This window comes from Pipistrellus kuhlii, unplaced genomic scaffold (genome assembly GCF_014108245.1).
Source record: "Pipistrellus kuhlii isolate mPipKuh1 unplaced genomic scaffold, mPipKuh1.p scaffold_m20_p_9, whole genome shotgun sequence".
Classification (NCBI taxonomy): domain Eukaryota; kingdom Metazoa; phylum Chordata; class Mammalia; order Chiroptera; family Vespertilionidae; genus Pipistrellus; species Pipistrellus kuhlii.
The window spans coordinates 55,076,616-55,082,453 of record NW_023425595.1 but is presented as its reverse complement, the minus strand read 5'-3'; the positions used below and the strand labels follow the sequence as shown (position 1 = coordinate 55,082,453).

Below are 5,838 nucleotides of genomic sequence, written 5' to 3'. Positions count from 1 at the left end.
TGCATTACATTTCCCCAAGTACCTCTCTTTACCTTGGATTACCATATAACACCTGATCCCAGGGCAAGTTTTGAATATTTGGGAAATAATAATTGCTGTCATATTAGTGCAGTCTTCAAAACACATGTCTATAAAGGCATATTTATAAAAACCTGGTAGTCTAAAACTGTTACTTAATTGAGCACGATATAGGTTAAGAAACATCTCCATGTCTTCAGAGTTTATAAGTGTTGGAGCTAGATGTCAAAGCCAGGCCCTTTGGCTCCAATTCTGCGCTTTTTCAAACACTCTGAGGGGACAGTATGAATTAATGGAAAAGGTATCTATATTGGTCTCGGTCCCCAGTTCCTGTCAGAGAGCTCCTGAAATCCTTGAACTTTCCTGGGTAATAGAAGTATTTTTTGTTCTAACGAGGAGGCTTTTTAAAGCACTTGTCTCCTTTACTGAACATCTGCAGTGGCCACTGGGCACTGACCAGGCAGCAGGAGGAAGAGCAGGCAGGCAGGGGGTGGGCTTTGTGAGATGGTCCTTTCACTTGCAATTCTTGAAGAATCGCTTGCAGATGAGACTCTCCCGGCCCTGGTGCAGAATCTCCACCTGAGCGTTTGGCGGGGAAGTCCTCCGCCACCTGAGGGCTGCCTGCTGCTCCTTCTCATTAGCTTTTCGCCCCTTCCAGGTGTGGATCTTGCCACGGAGCCCATTGCCCAGCACAAAGCAGTCATCAGGTACCAGGAACTCAATGGCAAAGGCGCTGGAGTCAGCCACCTGGGTCAGGTTCATCTCTCCGGTGGCCTCAGAGACCTTCCACAGAGGCGCTGCGTGGGCATTAGTCTGGTCAGGGGTGAGGCCCGGGGCCAGGACCTTGTTCATCTCGCAGGCTCCTCCCCATCAGCGATGCTCTCCACCCGGGCCCTGCCCTGCTGCTCACAGGCCCTGACGGCCAAGGCCAGGTCCCGCGCCTTGTTGCTCCCCAGAATGTTGGCTTTTCCGCCAGCCAGGCGGAGATGTCCTGGCCCAGGCCCAGGATGAATCTGTCTGGCCCCGATCAGCCCCGCTCAGAGGCGGGGATATTCTTCTGCACCTTCACCTGGTAGAGCTTCCTGGTGGCAGCTGGGGTGGCCTCTGCAGAGATCCTGTGGAATGCTGACTCCACTCCGTCCTCCTGGCACTTGAGGCCCCTCGGGATGCAGCTCATGACCAGATCGGACTCATTGCCCTGCACCTCTGGGTGCGGCACAGGCCGCTCCCTGCACATCCCGGGAGGACCACCTGCCCCGCCACAGGCACAGGTGGGAGAACGCTTCCGTGCCTTAGAACAGCACCAGATAGGAGGCCCCCAGCAAGGAAATGGCACTGGCTTCATCTTCTCCACCTGCCAGGACGTACAGACGGGTTCTGCACTGATGTCCAGAATGGAGACCAGCTCTGGGTTTGTACATGCTGTTTCCAGATCTTTCCACAGCTCTGCTTCTACTTCTACTTTCTGGACTCTGCTTCCTTCATTCCACCAATGAGGTGATTTTTAAAAACTGTATCTTTATTGTTGAAAGTCTTACAGATGTCCCCTTGATTTTTTACAAGCTCTTGCATGGGGGCTTGCACCCAGAAAGACCAAGCTATGATTAGAAAGCCTAGAGTTTCCAGCCCACCCCGTTCTCCAGAGAGGGAAGGGCTGGGGGTGAAATTAATGACTGACCAAGCCTATGTGATTTACTCTCCTTGAGTAAAGCCTCCAGGGATATAAAAACTCATTGAATAATCCCTGCATTCCCTTATTGTATGAGTCTTTATTAATTCTAATTATGATCTCCTGAGGTCCCCAGAGGTCTCCCTTCCTATTGCTGTAGCTGCTGAGTGTGGTTGGTGATCCCTGGCTGGAAGCACCAGGAGAGCGGGGTGACAGTCCCTCCATTCCCAGAGAGCATGTTCCCTAGTGACAGGGAGCTCTGCCTCACCCTGACTGGGAAAAGCATGGCCTGTATTCCGCCTGTCGGAGAAGATACTGCCTTTCCCGATGTCCCTTGTCTGTGCAGCATCAGGGGTCCCATGTGAAAGACGGGATCCTGTGTTTGTTCCTGAGAAATTCATTCACTTCCCCTTTTCTGCTTGTGTGCATGAGATAGTCCATAGAGACGGGGAAGTTGTGGTTAATTAAACACTAAATTGAGAGAACAGGGACAAATGAACTGTTATTCATCATATGTTGCAAGTCCACCTGAACATTCCTGTTATGCACCAGGTAACATCAGGGAATTCTGGGAAATTAAATGGACTTGGAAGGAAAGGGGAGAGACACCTGCCAGAGAGGAGGGAGAGGAAGATAAAGAGTCCAGCAGAGATATCCCTCTACCTTGCCTGTCTAGGTCATGCTCTGGGAAAGAAGGTTAGTTTGCTGAGAAGGGCGAAGAAGCTGTCAGGCTAGAGCTTGCTAAGGTTGGAAAGAAAACTACCGGAGACACTGAGATGTGTTTATGTAGCACAGGGATAACATTGAACATGAAATCAAACTACTAATCACGCTCCCATGGATAACATTGCTTAGAATTAGGTTATGTTTTTAAAAGGATTGTTTTTTTGTTTGTTTTTTGTTTTGTTTTGTTTTTTAGAGAAAGCAGAGAAGAACAAAGAGGGGTATAATATCCAACAAAATCCAGGAGGAGAAATGAAGATTAATGAAGGTCAGGAAACACAGGGGGCCAAACTAAATGTACTCTTTCCTTTTGCTGGGTCCTTCAGGGAAATGAGTGTCTGTCACCTGTGTCATTCTAGCACTTTACACAATATCTCGTAGAGCACAAACTCCAGGTACCATGAAACAGTTACTGGCCCATTTCTCCTCTCTCCACCTTAAGTGGCTAAAACACTGAAGATATTAAGTAAACCTGTTGAATGGATGAATGCACATATGAAAGGATAAATAAATGCAGTCTAGCTCTAAAGATCAAATGTATTCAAGCATCTGTAGGAACAGGGTTGTTAAAAGTGGTATCAGAGGATCATCTGGCTACTGTGCTGAAAAGGAGAAAGAACTCTGAAACTTTATGGAAAGAGGAGGGGAGAAAGGAGAGAGAGGAGAATAGGAATAAGAATAAGAATAAGAATAAGAATAAGAATAAGAATAAGAATGAGAATGAGAATGAGAATGAGAATGAGGAGGAGGAGGAGGAGGAGAGGAAGAAGAGGAAGAGGAAGAGGAGGAGGAGGAGAGGAAGAAGAGGAAGAGGAAGAGGAGGAAGAAGAAGAGGAAGAGGAGGAGGAAGGAGGAAGGAGGAGGAGGAGGAGGAGGAGGAGGAAGAGGAGGAGGAGGAGGAGTGGGGAGACTCCCTCTTACCGGGAAACCATTGGTTGAGCTCGGCTGCCTGCCACTGTGTCCAATAATGAAGGCGGTATAAATCATATAAGACATTTATTGAGAAGGCTAGCCAACTAAGAATACAGGGCGCTTATAAGCTTCAAATCCTATTTTACAGCAAGGTGCAGGGGGCGGGATTATAAAGGGGAAGGGGCTTGGGTGAGGCTGGAATGGAATGAAGCTATGACAGCCCTTGGGATCCACAGATGTCAGCTATCATCTTTAGTCATCAGGTGATGAGATGATATTGAAAAGATGGTGTTTTGACTCCTGGGGGGTCGGTCTGACCATGCTTATCGGTTCTGTTTGCTAAATTCACAGCTGTATCACCTCCTTAATCGCTTCGCACAGGCCTTGAAGAAAAAACCTAAGGAAAAACTTAATCCCTTATTCATATTTAAGAAACTTAACCCCCTCCCTATTCACATAAGTATTTGTGTTCTAATATTTAAAATAATATGATTATTTTTCAGATTAATTCAGGTACTCTATCAGATTATACGTCCCCCCTATCATCACCAGTCTCCAGCCTTCTCTACCAAGACACCAGACCTGTGGTGAAACTGGTACATCTTGGCTGTCCCAGCCGTCCCCAACAGGCTATAAGCCAGAGGAGAAATTTCAAACAAGACCAGCCAGACTGCCCAGCTGAGACCCATCAGCCATAGAATCATGACAGATGATTAAGTAATTGTACTGTGTTAAGACACTGTTTTGCAGTGGTTTGCTACACAGCAACAGGTCACTGAAATATAGAAGCTAACTATATAAAAAAGGATCAGCCAACCAAACAAACAAACAAAAAATATCCCATGAGGAAAAGGGCTAAACAAAATCTGTACCACAACTAGACTCTGTGCAGACCTTTCCCCCATTTCCAGAAAAATAGGACTGTACTTAATAGAAAGAACAGCAGAGAGCACCAGCTGACACCCACTGTTAGAGGGAATTTTTGAGCACTACTGAGGCCGTGGACTATGCCCCAGATAGAGTTGTCAGTGCTGACACCAGGCCAGGCCTTGATGTAGGATCTCATGGTCCCTTGCTAGCACGTAGGCCTTTTTTCAAAGAACACTGTCAGCTTTCTAAAGAACAGGATGACTCTGTGAATAATATGGTCATCAATGGCATGATCCTGATGTTGCTTGGGAAAAACTGTTCTGTCTTGCATTGCTTGTTCTACAAAAACAGGATGTGGTTAATGGGTTTAAACGTGGTCCTGCACAAAGGGTCGCTGCTGCTCTCTGGTCTCCCTTTGTGGGGAATGGCAGAACAGTCACCCGGTTGCCAGGCCAGCTGATAAAGGCTCCCTAAATTTTAATTTGGTCTGGGCTCCAGTGGTCATTCACTCACCTTTGCTCCACAACACCACAAATTAGCTTTAAAAAAATCAACTAATCAGGTTCTTAAGGGGACAAGCACTTATTTTTCTGCAATTGAATTAAGATCAATCCTTATTTGCAGAGAGTCAATAAGAAGGGAAAAAGACAGAGACTTGGGGTCATTAAAAAAGGAAATCTTAATGGGGCCTAGAAAAAAGTTTCAGACTCATTTTCCCAACATCTGCTCATATATATCTGCTGTTAAATTAGCAGATGTGTGTATCATTTTCCCCAAATTGGTTCTGCTATGATGATGGCAGAAGTCATGTACTTTTTGTGTGGTCACTAACAATTGTGCAATATTGCACCTAGCAGGCTCTCCCCCTCCCTTCACTATTTATAAAAATCAATAGGAAAATATCCTCTGGTGAAGATTAACAACAACAACAAAAGAATGGCTACCATGTATGACAAACAGAGCACTCCATGGACTTGACTTCTTTGTCTCACTAAAGTGCTCCCAAGTGAGAAAGGACTGGCTGGTGGTGTAGAGACTCCTCCAGCTCTTCTGCCTCAGGGAACAGAGAACCGGCTCTACAGCTGGCTTGCTTTTACAGATGCCTAAGGATTTCCAATGGATTCCCAGCTTCTGGACATACTTTGTTTATATAGTCACATGGCCTTTGTCCATCACAGAAGAGCTCGTGTTAGAGAACTGTGCAGGAAGCCGCCTGGTCCGCAGGACAAATGTGAGATGATTAATCACTGAGTTTTGTTGTGCTATCTCTCTGAGGAAATCCATCATTGATGGACCGTCATGGTCAATGGACCCATCTTTTTTTTTTTTTTTTTTTTTTTTTTTTAAACTTGATTTTTAGAGAGAGAAACCCTATCCAAAAGAAGTGTAAGATAAGCCTCATGTAGCATTTTAAATTTCTAGTAGCTACATTTTAAAAAGTAAAAAGAAAATGGGTAATTGTTTTTTAACAAACTTAATTGAACTTAATATATTCAAAATACTACTTCAACATGCAGTTAATATCAACAATCATGAACAAAATATTTTTCATTTTTATTTTTCATAGTAAACCTCTGAAATTTGATGTGCATTGTACACTTGTGGCACACCTATGCATGTACCAGCCACATTTCAAGGGCTCAGTG

At 45.3% G+C, this 5,838-nt stretch overlaps 1 pseudogene; it reads right to left on the bottom strand.

Moving 5' to 3' along the window:
* Positions 1 to 419: 419 nt before the first annotated feature.
* On the bottom strand, positions 420 to 3,406 carry LOC118713776 (annotated as a pseudogene).
* Positions 3,407 to 5,838: the final 2,432 nt, after the last annotated feature.